Source organism: Lithobates pipiens, unplaced genomic scaffold (assembly GCF_037356315.1).
Source record: "Lithobates pipiens isolate NorthernLeopardFrog02 unplaced genomic scaffold, aLitPip1_a1.2 Scaffold_23, whole genome shotgun sequence".
Classification (NCBI taxonomy): Eukaryota; Metazoa; Chordata; class Amphibia; order Anura; family Ranidae; genus Lithobates; species Lithobates pipiens.
The window spans coordinates 325695630-325709707 of record NW_027507785.1 but is presented as its reverse complement, the minus strand read 5'-3'; the positions used below and the strand labels follow the sequence as shown (position 1 = coordinate 325709707).

The 14078-nt window shown below is 44.5% G+C and overlaps 1 long non-coding RNA gene across 1 annotated transcript; it reads right to left on the bottom strand.

Annotated features, from left to right (window-relative positions):
- Window positions 1-706: 706 nt before the first annotated feature.
- LOC143926687 (uncharacterized) lies at window positions 707-3551 on the bottom strand. The gene is made up of 2 exons (XR_013262119.1): window positions 3311-3551; window positions 707-2385 (listed from the first exon to the last, which is right to left on the bottom strand). It is a non-coding gene; the product is annotated as an uncharacterized LOC143926687 (long non-coding RNA).
- Between the last annotated feature and the right edge of the window lie 10527 nt (window positions 3552-14078).

Below are 14078 nucleotides of genomic sequence, written 5' to 3'. Positions count from 1 at the left end.
CTCAATCTGGGTCCACACTATTCCGGTTTCCCAGTAGTTTGTGCAGGCACAGCAACCCATTCATTTCAATGCGCTGTTGTACCTTTGGAAAATGCTGGGAACCCAGATAGCAAAGATAACTTGCCACAAATTTGTGGCAGTGTTGAATTGTAAGTCTTGTTAACTTGCTGCAGATTTTCACGGGCAGGTTGTACACTCGCACAGCACTTGAAGCACAAGTTCTAGTTGACACTTTTCCAATGTGTAGCAAAGTTGCAGCGCTGAGTCTACAGCTAGAGCTGTGCAAGTCGACAGCATGCACATTCAGCCACAGTGACCCCCTGTGGTGGGAGGACTATATTGCACAACATAAATGAACCAGAACTTGCAGCAGACTTGCAGAATGTTTGCAAAGAAAGTTGATCTGCGGACTTGCTGCAATTGTGCAACAAACTTGTGAAGCCCGGCAAGTCTAGCAATAGCTTAGCAAGTCAGTTTCAAACTTTCAGCAAAATTGCTTGCTATCTGGGATATTGTGTGAACCTAACCTTATGCTGTGACAGCAATGTCAATAATCCATCAACAAACTGGCATAGATGTGTGCTTCTGATGAATGAATTCCCTTTGTATCATTTTTGCTCCAGCTAGTAATAATGAAATGGTTTAGTTACATTATTTCCCCAAAATAGCGCACCAAAAACAGTTTCTACATAACGACAACCACAGATCTACCATGACACTTCTTTATTAATATAGCTATAAATAAGATTAATCAGCATAAATATCAGATGCCATGACCTGACATGTTCACACATTTTCAAACAGACGCGTAGTATGAATCATAAAAAATAAAATCATCTTGTAAAAAATTAATTGGAACTCATTTGCTAATTAACAGGTTGATTACGGAGGTTTGTAGTCAGTGTGCTGCAATGAGCTGTGCCTATAACTGCAGCACATTCCATTAGATTGCGGTATTAGTTATAACTGGATAAAGTAAATAATGCTCCTGGTTTAAAGGGTTAGGTCACCTCCAATGACAATTGCCAAAAGCCACACCTCCCAACTTTCTGAGATGGGAAGGAGGGACACCTATCGGCAAAAGTATGCAGGCATAGGACACCCCCCCTAGCCACGCCCCCTTAAAAAAGAATTGTACAAAAAAAAACAAGATTGGTTAAACCCACGGGGGCTTTTTTACCAACTGCTATTCCTTTATATTGCCTTTTGGAATTTACAAATGCAGCAATTTAGAGATCAGATGAAAGGTTTAGTGTTTGAAAACACATTTTGATAGATAAAAAGTGAATTTTATATACAATTATATAGATCAGACCAAAATGAGGGACAAATGAGGAGGAAAGAGGGACAGAGGGACATTGCTCCAAATCAGGGACAGTCCCTCGAAATCTTAAATGTTAAGGCTGGGTTCACACACGTGCGGCCGCGGTTTCAGTGCGGCAGTCCGGTGCACTTCTGTTCACCGGTTCAGGTGCGATTCAGGTGCAAATTTTTACGACTAGCTACGCTAGGTATCTAGCTATGACTACGGCTTTTGCCGAAAAGCTTTATTGTTTTATTGTCACTCTGACGTACCAATACACGTCAAGGATTACAGTTTTTGCACAGCTCTTCTTACTTCAGGTGCAAATTTTTACCCCGAAATCGCCCCTGATCCAGAACCCAAAAACACACAGGACCCATTTTAAAACCACACACATGTGTGAACCAAAATTTTGAAAGCCGTTCACATTCACATGGTATGCAAATTGGATCCAATTCGCATACCATGTGAATGTGAACGTCTTTTAAGACGCACATCCAATTTGCATATATATGTGAACCCAGCCTCACATTTTAAGATGCTCATTTCATTGTCCTCCCCTCTTTGTCCTGTAGATGGCAGGACATACCAAGCGTGCCCGGCTCTGAAAACTCATAAAGAGCACTCTCCTGTACCCACGCATACGCAGTGTGCTTTCTGTCCCAGTTCAGCATTATGGAGAGTGAAAGAGAGGTGACTGCGCATTGCATGGGTTTCTTTACTTAAGCTGTTAGTAGCAGTGCCCTGGATTTCAATTGGAATGTGATGTGGCAATAGGCAGAGTCCATCTGTACTAATACACATGAGTCTATTTTCAGACCTGAGAAGTGAAGTTCAGTTCAATTTCTGCCTAATAAAGATGTCCGGTGTGCCAGACGCAGAGCAGGGATAGCGGTATTGTAAACAGATCAACAACATGACTTCATTATCGGTGATCCCCGCAGAGCCGAGCCGTGACAGGATGACCGTTTCTCATTGCACGTGTCCCCGGATAAAGTTCAAACATTCAGATTTCTCCCGGAGTTTTCCGATTTGGCCGAAGGTTTTGGATTGTTCTAAGACCTAACAGTATATCTTCCAGTCTGTAAAAAGAGGAAAATTTTATTAAGTATTAAAAAAAATACCAGTATAGAAGTCTTCTGCAAAAACAGATCAGATTACAACTAAAATAAAAGTCTAAAGCCTCGTACACACGATCAGATTGTTGGCCAACAAAACCGTGGACTTTTGTCCGAAGGGCGTTGGCCCAAACTTGTCTTGCATGCACACGGCCACGCAAATGTTGGCCAACAATTACGAACGTAGTGACGTGACTACGTGATTTTTCAGCTCTTTAGCTCCACCCTTTGGGCTCCTTCTGCTAATTTCGTGTTAGTAGAAGATGGGTGAGTGTTGATTCGCGCTTTTCATTTTGTGCTTTTTAGTTTTGTTTCTGAGTGGCCGTTTGTCAACCAGCCATGTTGCGGAATCGGAGGAGATAACGCGTTATTTATTATTGGCCTCGTACACACGATCGGATTGTTGGCCAACAAAACCGTGGAATTTTGTTCGAAGGGCGTTGGCCCAAACTTGTCTTGCATACACACGGCCTCACAAATGTTGGCCAACAATTACGAACGTAGTGATGTACTACGTGGTTTTTCAGCTCTTTAGCGCCACCCTTTGGGCTCATTTTGTTAATTTTGTGTTAGTAGAAGTTTGGTGAGTGTTGATTCGCTCTTTTCTTTTCGTGCTTTTCAGTTTGTTTGTGAAACGGCTGTTCGTCAACCAGCCATGTTGCGGAATCGGACTAACTATGTCTACAATGTCTTTGTACTCCGTATATATTTATATACATACATATACATACATACATACATACATTTATATATATATTCTATAAGGTTCTTGTGTCCCCAGATATCCCCCCTACAAATGGACAGGACCCTGTGCCGTCCATACACCCTGACAGGTCTTCGCTCACCCGAAAAATGCAAATTTTCCATTTTAAGATGAAATGAGTCTTACCCTGTTTGTTGGCACAGACATTTCGTAACTTCGCACCCTCATTCCAGACTCTGGAAAGCTATAAGATGGGATCTCTCTTGAAACCACGGTATTAAAAAATCCAAATCTGGCTGCCTGTGGAAGAAAAAAAAAACGAATGAGGATGAGCAAATAAAATAAACTGGATAAAGCAATAAAGAACAAACTAATAAAACTTGCAACATAACATGGAATGAAAGACAATATGGGGGTTGAAAGCAAAGCGGACTGTGCCCTGTGCAAAGTGTATTTGCTCCAGAACTTAGTAAACAAGCAGAAGCTCTGCTGACTTCCATCATCCAATCGTGTGCAAGCAAAAATGCAATGTTTACGCTCCTGAATCTAGGAAGAGTTGAAGCTGTTATAGCTGCAAAGTGTGGGCCAACTCAATATTGAACCCCTATGGACTACGACTGGGATGCCATTAAATTTCATGTGCGTGTAAAGGCAGGTGTCCCAATACTTTTGACAATATAGTGTATGTGCCTGTTGTACTGTGTATTTGTATAAAAAAAGTCTCCTGTTCTTTTTGTATTGCTTCCTTTGTGTGAAATCCCCTGTGTTCCTGCCAGTCCCTCTGCTTTCCCTTTAAAAATTGACCACACTAAGCAGGAGGGCCCAGAGTGGTCAGGTCCCCAGCTATGCTGGGAATTCAGTGTACTCTTCTTCTATGATTAGATCCATCCACACGCCCCCCGGAGCCATTCACTGGGAAGATCAGTGCACTGCTGTTATTCTCCCCAAGCTCTTATGCCGCGTACACACGATCGGAAATTCTCGTCGGAAAAAGCTCTGATGGTTTTCCCGACGGAATTCGGCTCAAGCTGCCTACACACGGTCACACCAAATTCCCGATCGTTTAGAACGCGGCGACGTACAACACGTACGACGGGACTAGAAAAAGGAAGTTCAATAGCCAGTAGCCGATCGCTTCCGTCTCGTAGTTGAATCTGAGCATGCGTGATTTTTGACGTGTCGGAAATTACATACACGTGGTGGGAATTTCCGATAGAAAGTTTTTCCGTTGGGAAAATTGAGAACATGCTATCAAATTTTGGCTGGCGGGAATTCGGACGGCTAAATTCCGATGGAGCGTACACACGGTCACATTTTCCGATGAAAAGCTCTCATCGGTCTTTTTAACTGGCCGGAATTCCGATCGTGTGTATGCGGCATTATACAGCAGAAAACAGAGGGATTCTGATCACACAAAAAGAGGGGGGGGGGGGAGGAGGTATTTATAAAGTTTTTTTTAGATCTATACACAAATGTTTTGCCTTACATTTCTATGTTAAAGAGGAGCTGCACCTAAAAAAAAAATATTAAAAGCCAGCAGCTACTAATATTGCAGCTGCTGACTTTTAATAAAATCACACTTACCTGTCCCAGGTTCCAGCGATGTCGGCGGCAGATGACGAGCGATCGCTCGTCTCGCTGCTGCCACCGCCGCCATCCTCTGTCAGGGAATCGGGAAGTGAATCATGACGGCTTCACTGCCCGGTTCCCTACTGCGCATGCGCGAGTCGCGCTGCGCGTCTCTTATGGTCCCCCGCTGTGTCTCTGGGAACTGTGTGTTTCCCAGAACACAACGGGGGGGGGGGGGGGCGGAGCGTCTGCGGGGGTCTGCGGCGGTCTGGCCGGAAGTGGGTGCAGTTACCTGGATTAGCGGAACTTCCCCTTTAGGGTGAAGAACCGCTTTAAGTGAAATGGGTGGTTTTACAAGACGAGGGCTTAAAGTGGTTGTAAACCCTTACATACCACTTTGACCTACAGGTAAGCCTAGATTAAGGCTATACGGTTTAGGAGATACTTACCCAAAGACAGCCACCGCTGTCTACGGCGCATGCGCTGTAGACAGCGGCGCGCAGGTGCACTGGGCGGGCCGCAGATCACGGCGATATGCCGCGAGCGTCGGCTCCTGTGCGCATGCGTGGGAGTGACATCATTGCGGCTCCGGCAAATCACAGCGCCAGAGCCGCGAGACCCGGAAATCACTCCGGGATCCATGGCAGCGGGCAAGAAGAAGAAGACGGAGGACCGCTTCGGGGGCTTCGTTCTCAGGTAAGTTATTCATAATGAGCTAGTATGCTATGCATACTAGCTCATTATGCCTTTGCATTGCAGAGCGTGTTTTTTTTTTTTTTTTTTTTTCCCTTTACTTCCTCTTTAAGCCCCATACACACTGTCAGATTTTCTGCTGATTTTTTTTCTTCAGATTTACCAAAACCATCTAATATGAGGTCAAACCTTAGGAGCTTCAATGTTTATGCAATCAGGCAGGCCCTCGCACTACATGGTTTTGGTAAATCTGAAGGAAAAAATCTGCAGAAAATCTGATAGTGTGTATGGGGGCTTTACAATCACTTTTGAGCTGATGTAGGAAAGAGAAGACTGCAGATAAACAGGTACAACGTACGTAGGAGGATTTGTTTTATCTCTGTGTATCTTATGAGGCCAGTCACTCAGCTGGGTATATGTAAAGGGTTTACAACCACTTTTAAGCTGGTCGTAGACAGGACACATTTTTTTTTTTTTTTTTACCAATTCCTGTTGAATCATATGAAATGTGAGCCTTGGGATCGCCGGGCTGGCACTGATATATTGATCACATGGCTTTGTTAGAAAGCAAAGACATATCCTTTTTGTTTTTTGTTTTTTTCAGGAAAATTTGGGAGCCCATCAGGTCTGGACTGGGACAAAAATGTGGCCCTGGACTTCATCATGAACGGCCCACTTTAATTTTGAGTGTCTCCATCAGCACTTCCCCTTACATTAGCGTGTCCTCCCTCTCCTCCCCCTCCCACGTGTACTCACAGTTTTGAAGGCAACTTCTCCTTCCTTTCTCCAGCCAAGTGATAAGTGACAAGTGATAAGGGGAGAGAGGATGGAACGTCTGCCAACTGTCTATCTCCCCCTGCAGGCTGGAGGGAGCAGAAAGCCTAATGCTCTCTCCGGCAAGTGACGGCAGCTGCTCCGCTTTACAGGAGTGAAATCGCGACCACTCACTGTCAGAGAGGAGCGGCTCCAGGACTGCACCCGACCGGCCCACTGAGCCATCGGCCCACCGGGAAACTCCCTGTAGTCCCGATGGCCAGTACATGCCTAAGTTCCCACCATATGAATGCGCCCCACCGGAACATGGACACTTACCAGAAATCCCCCTAATAGGATAACAGCCAACGCAACAGCCACCAGCACGATGAGAACAATACCGAAGGTAGGTATATTTCCAGAAGGGACGTCGGAGGGGCCACTTCCAACATTTTGCGCTGAATGGAAATAAATAGAAAAAAAAAAAGTTGTGTAAAGATTTGAACATTTCGGCCTTATGGTGAACCTAACCAAATCTAAATGAGGCTGGCAACGCCGAATTTACTATCAACCCACGGTAGGCACGCGCCTAAAGGCAGCAGAGGCAAAGGGGTGGTCTTCAGATGGCATTTATCAGTTGAGAATAGGGAAGGGTGGGGCTGGGGGGGGGGGGTATTTTTTTAGTTGGTGACGTTATGGCTTCATGTTTATTTATTAAGCGTTCTTGCATAGCAAGACCACTTACTGTTATCTCACATATATATTCTTATTATTGCCAAATTTACCACCCTAACTCCTCCCACAGCTTTTACACTACATAGACAGTAATATACCAAAACGTGCGGATTGTTCCCGATTGGTGTGCTATTACTTTGTGGAACGTTTCGCTGAACGGTTCACGAAATACCATTGTTTTTGCGGCGAAATTTGTCCCATAGAAATGAATGGTGAAATGTTCAAAACTAGAGTGGGAGGTGACAAAAGCTGACAACCCCATGATCAGCCAAAACATTATAACCAGCAAAAAAACATTATGACCCCCCCATGACCAGCCAAAACATTATGACGAGCCAAAACATTATGACCAGGCAAAACATTATGACCACCCCATGATCAGCCAAAACATTATGACCACCCCATGATCAGCCAAAACAGTATGTCAAACAATATGCCCACAACATGATCAGACAAATAATTTTTGACCACTCCATTATCAGTCAAAACGTTATGACCATCCCATGAAAAATAAAACATAATAATAAAAAAAAATAAAACTTTTTGAAAAAATAAATAATTTTTGAAAACAAAAATCATTTTAGAAAAAAAAAATTTTTGAAAAAAAAATAAAAAAAATTTGAAAAAAATATTCAGCTCTTTCAGCTAATGATGGGGCTTCTTCAACTTTTTTACTACTATTTACTACTTTTTAAAATATTAAGCTTTTTAACACTTTTCACAGTTACTTCAGCCACTCCAACCACACAACAGTTAATCAAGCCCCTCCACCCTGTTACTCTGTCCACTCCAGTAGGTGGAGGCAAGAACACTTCACACAATTTCCCCAGAAATTTTAGATTTTCTAGTTTATTTTATGCTATCTTTTATTAGAGGGCTCTAGTCGGGCCTTGTGTGGCTGTGTTTTTACACTATATTGGACGCCATTGACAAACGCCTGGCACCAAAGTGTTTTTAAAAAAGTTGCAATAAAAAAAGTGTGGTCTTGTGCGTGTGTGTGTGTGTATATATATATATATATATATATATATATATATATATATATGTGTGTGTGTGTGTGTGTGTGTGTGTGTGTATATATATATATATATATATATAGAGGGCTTCCTTATTTTAAGTGTTCATCTCATATGTTATTTGCACAGTTTTACAACATTCTCAATCAGGTTGGGACCAAGAAAACAAGGAAATATTCGTTGTTATAAAGTGGTCCTATCAAAGGGGTGTTGCGTAGGGTGCCAATAGTTGGGTGCCTTCAGAAGCCACAGATAGAAATCCAGCACTGGAATGTTTAGAATTACGGCAGCCCTGTGGTGCCTGGAAGTCTCTGTGATAGTTTTTAGATCAAGGCTTCTGTCCCGGGGGGGGGGGGGGGGGGGGAAGGGGGTTGGGGGGTTTCTCTGGGTTTCAAGGTCTGTGGGACATCAGTTTCTGCCCAGGTCAACAGGCTGTTTAAAGGCCTATCCATTCCTTTACAAACACACCCTTTTTACTCTAAAGTGATCCATGCAGTTCCTAAGGGTCCCTGTGGATAGAGGCTGTAGTTGCTTTTATTGTTCTTTCTCTCATGTCCCAATTCTCTAGCAGTTCTTATATAGCAGCTGTGAAACTCTGTGTAAAAAATTGGCCTTCCATTATCTGATCCGCAGTCTGTGTACATTTAAATTTGACCATACACTATACAATGTGACTCTACCATTTCCTTTAGGTCTTTCAAAAATGAAAGGGACGGGATATAAATGAAATGGATTGTTTAGGTTCGCCCTTATATTTTAGGAATTGGTACATTTAACCCGCTTCCTGACAGCCTTTTCAAATTTTCAAATTTCCGATTTTCTTTGAATTTCGTTTTTTTTCAAAATTTTCATTTTTCTAATTTCCCAATTTCCAATTTTTTTCGGATTTCCCTTTCTTTTTTTTATTTTTTTTTTTTTTTACTTTTTTTCTAATTTCTGATCTTTTTACAATTTTCAAATTGCGATCAGGACGAATGACCCGGAAAAAAAAAACCAAAACAAAAAAAAAAACCGAATGAAATGAAAACAAAACAAATTTTTCGGCAGTGCACGTGTCTAGTGACAGTAGCCCATAGCATATCAAAAGTGGATGTATGACCACGCATTTGACCATAGAAAGACTTTAAAGCTTATATGAGATTTGGGTTTAGATGTATTTTAAATCGACTTGGATACAATGACATATTCCCTCCTTTACTTTACGCCCTTTGGCTGAGGGCAACAAGTTGAAAAAAAGGAATTGTAGATAATTGGTGAAGTGTGGATGATATCCAGGCAGAATGAACACTTACAAAGACTGCAGATTCTTTCTTTTTTATTTATTTTTTTGATTTTGTTAACTAATTTTTATACAGATTTTTCACAGCCTGGGCTTGTTATCAGTAAAGAGCTTACAACAGCCGCTATACATAATACTGTACTGTAAAAAGGTGCTTAGCTAATAGTTTCTTGAAACTATCGATGTCCCCCGCTGAGACCACCGCCTGTGGAAGGGAATTCCACATCCTTGCCGCTCTTACAGTAAAGAACCCTCTACGTAGTTTAAGGTTAAACCTCTTTTCTTCTAATTTTAATGAGTGGCCACGAGTCTTGTTAAACTCCCTTCCGCAAAAAAGTTTTCTCCCTATTGTGGGGTCACCAGTACGGTATTTAAACAATTTAAATCATATCCCCTCTCAAGCGTCTCTTCTCCAGAGAGAATAAGTTCAGTGCTCACAACCTTTCCTCATAACTAATATCCTCCAGACCCTTTATCAGCTTTGTTACCCTTCTTTGTACTCGCTCCATTTCCAGTACATCCTTCCTGAGGACTGGTGCCCAGAACTGGACAATATACTCCAGGTGCGGCCGGACCAGAGTCTTGTAGAGCGGGAGAATTATCGTTTTATCTCTGGAGTTGATCCCCTTTTTAATGCCAATATTCTGTTTGCTTTGTTAGCAGCAGCTTGGCATTGCTGAGCCTATCATCTACTAGGACCCCCAGGTCCTTTTCCATCCTAGATCCCCCCAGAGGTTCTCCCCCCAGTGTATAGATTGCATTCAGATTTTTGCAACCCAAATGCATTTTTTTACATTTTTCTACATTAAACCTCATTTGCCATGTAGTTGCCCCCCATTCATTTGTTGGGAATCTTTTTTTGCAAGGTTTCCACATCCTGCGGAGAAGTTATTGCCCTGTTTTGTGATGTCTGTTCCATGCAAATTCAGCCATACAGATTGTATGGCTGAATTTGCATCGCATGCAGACCAAACTCGCACAGGACCCTTTTTTTTTGTCCACAGCAGAATCGGATCGCATGGGTGTGATCCGATTTCTGTCCGAATTGACAGTTCGCACTTTCGATATGCGAACTGATCTTGGGGGTGTCATTAACTTTGTATTGACACTTTCAGCTGTTCGCTTAGGGCAGTGTGAACTGCCTGTGGGACGCAATGCGATGCGGGAACCCATACTGGATTCGCAGGGTTCCCGCATCGCTGCAGTGTAAACCGAGACTTAAAGTGGATGTAAACTCGATTCATGAAATTTAAGCCGGGCACATATATCTGCAGTGTTTTGATATCTCTCTTCAAAGCACTGTGTCCCATAGCTTTCTCTTGCTCTGTTTCTTCTGTTATCAGCATGGTAACTTCTGACATATGATAAAAGCAGCCGGAGTTTTGTGTTGGGTAGTATGCTATAAATATATTGGCAGAGTGCTGATCTATTCAACGAACAGATCTGCAAGTCTCTACCTATGAGGAGAGGGGGTGTGTGCCTTTCCTCCAATCAGCTGTCTTGGCTTTATGCCCAGGCTTCACTGCAGTGCTGAACGGGAAGAGACAATCTCTGATCTGATCTGAACTTTCTAAAAAATATATAAAGCTGAAGACAGCAGATATACATGTAACACTTATGTAGGAGGATTTGTTTCATCTCTGTGTATCATCTGAGGATGTTCACTTCACTGAGTATACGTTGGGGTTTACATTCACTTTAACTTATTGAGCCTTTCTCTGTGCCATTATACATTACAGTGCTTATTACTGGCTCTCACAACCTTCGTGTTTTAATCACGGGTGTAGGGCAAACCATCATTTACCTGTTGCAGCATTGATTGGAGTAGTGCTTGATCCAGATGTGGTACTGGCTCTTGGAGTGGTACGGGATCCAGGTGTTGTACTGGCTCCCAGAGTTGTGCTTGATCCTGGTGTTGTAGTCATCCCTGAAGTAGTTCTTGATCCAAGTGTTGTACTGGCTCTCGGAGTTGTGCTTGATCCTGGTGTTGTAGTCATCCCTGGAGTAGTGCTTAATCCAGGTGTTGTACTGGCTCCTGGAGTGGTACTGGATACAGATGTTGTACTGGTTCCCAGAGTTGTGCTTGATCCTGGTGTTGTAGTCATCCTTGGAGTAGTGCTTGATCCAGGTGTTGTACTGGCTCCTGGAGTGGTACTGGATCCAGGTGTTGTACTGGTTCCCAGAGTTGTGCTTGATCCTGGTGTTGTAGTCATCCCTGAAGTAGTGCTTGATCCAGGTGTTGTACTGGCTCCTGGAGTGGTACTGGATCCAGTTGTTGTACTGGCTCCCGAAGTTGTGCTTGATCCTGGTGTTGTAGTCATCCTTGGAGTAGTGCTTGATCCAGGTGTTGTACTAGCGCCAGATGTTGTACTGGCTCCCGGAGTTGTGCTTGATCCTGGTGTTGTAGTCATCCCTGGAGTAGTGCTTGATCCAGGTGTTGTACTGGCTCCTGGAGTGGTACTGGATACAGGTGTTGTACTGGCTCCCGGAGTTGTGCTTGATCCGGGTGTTGTAGTCATCCCTGAAGTAGTGCTTGATCCCGGTGTTGTACTGGCTCCAGATGTTGTACTGGCTCCCGGAGTTGTGCTTGATCCTGGTGTTGTAGTCATCGCTGGAGTAGTGCTTGATCCAGGTGTTGTACTGGCTCCTGGAGTGGTACTGGATCCAGTTGTTGTACTGGCTCCCGAAGTTGTGCTTGATCCTGGTGTTGTACTCATCCCTGGAGTAGTGCTTGATCCAGTTGTTGTACTGGCTCCCGAAGTTGTGCTTGATCCTGGTGTTGTAGTCATCCCTGAAGTAGTGCTTGATCCAGATGTGGTACTGGCTCCTGGAGTGGTACTGGATCCAAGTGTTGTACTGGCTCCCGAAGTTGTGCTTGATCCTGGTGTTGTAGTCATCCCTGGGGTAGTGCTTGATCCAGACACAGTCGTTGCTGGTTCTGCAATGACATGTAAGGTACAGTTTTTTAGTGTTATATGTTAATTTGGTCCAAAAACTATTGCCAATCCCATTTTATCATCCCTTTATCATTACTAATTTTACTAATAACCAGATTATTTGGTTATTGAGCTCCGATTAAACATTCTAGGGATATGAGTTTCCCAAGGGATCAGTAAGTGTCTTTTAACACAAATGTATTATGTAATCTTTGCTTCTTTAACCACTTGGGTACCGCGCTATTGCCGAATGACGGCATTAGCGCGGACCTAGATTGCCGGGACTACGTCTATTGACGTCGTCCCGGTTACAAGCGGCCTGCGCGGCCCCTGAGGGGCGCGCGCGGCGCGCTCTGTGATCGGCGAGTCCGTGAGACTCGCCTGATCACCGATCCGTGTAAGGGGTCGATCCCGACCCCTTATCACGTGATCAGCTGTCAGCCAATGACAGCTGATCATGTGATAAAACGGAGCCGGTAATCGGTCCCGATCACGGCCAGCAATTCAAGCGGACACCTGCCCCCTGCCAGTGCCCACCTGCCACCCGCAGTGCCATCCTGAAATAAAGTAAGTGCCCCCCTGTCAGTGCCACCCAGCAGTGCCCATAGTGCCCACAGTGCCACCCAGCAGTGCCCACAGTGCCACCCACAGTGCCACCCAGCAGTGCCACCCACAGTGCCACCCAAAATCTGCCTCAAAGGTGCTGCACCCCAGTGCCGCCCATCAGTGCCCAGCAGTGCTGCCCATCAGTGCCCAGCAGTGCCGCCCATCAGTGCCCAGCAGTGCCACCTATCAGAGCCACCTATCAGTGCCACCTATCAGTGCCCATCAGTCCCATCTATCTGTGGTACCTATCAGTGCCCATCCGTGCCACCCATCCGTGCCACTTATCCGTGCCACCCATCCGTGCCATCTTATCTGTGCCCATCTTTGCCCATCAGTGCCGCCTTATCTGTGCCCATCGGTGCCGCCTTATCTGTGCCTATTAGTGCCGCCTTAACTATGCCTATCAGTGCCCACCAGTGCAGCCTATCAGTGCCCACCAATGCAGCCCATCAGTGCCCACCAATGCAGCCCATCAGTGCCCACCAATGCAGCCTATCAGTGCCGCCTAATCAGCGCACTTCAATGAAGGAGAAAAATGACCCGTTTGCAAAATTTTATAACAAATTATTAAAACATGATTTTTTTTTTTTGCATCTTTTTTTGTTTGTTTAGCAAAAAATAAAACTCCGAGCTGTAACTAAATACCACCAAAAGAAAGCTCTATTTGTGGGAAAAAAATTATAAAAATTTCATTTGGGTACAGTGTTGTATGACCGCGTAATTGTCACTCAAAGTGCATCAGCGCTGAAAGCTGAAAATTGGTCTGGGACTGAGGGGGGTTTAAGTGCCCAGTAAGCAAGTGGTTAAAGGTGGAATGAATCAAGATTTCTTAATGAATTTTTGAGGAATTCCAAGTATAAAAAAGAGAGGGTGAAGAATTACCATCAATTATCATTTTCTTTTTTGTTTAACCACTTGGGTACCGCGCTATTGCCGAATGACGGCATTAGCGCGGACCTAAATTTCCGGGACTACGTCTATTGACGTCGTCCTGGTTACGAGCGGCCTGCGCGCCCCCTGAGGGGCGCGCGCGGCGCGCTCTGTGATCGGCGAGTCCGTGAGACTCGCCTGATCACCGATCCGTGTAAGGGGTCGATCCCGACCCCTTATCACGTGATCAGCTGTCAGCCAATGACAGCTGATCATGTGATAGAACGGAGCCGGTAATCGGCTATTATTCCTCCTCGCGCTGACAGCGCGAGGAGAAAAAAAAAAAGCCGATCACCGGCGGCCGTGATCGGGACATCAGTCCCGATCACGGCCAGCAATGAAAGTCACCACATGCCACCTGCCAGTGCCCACCTGCCTCCCGCAGTGCCATCCTGAAGTTTAACAAAGTAAAAGTAAGTGCCCCCCGTCTGTGCCCA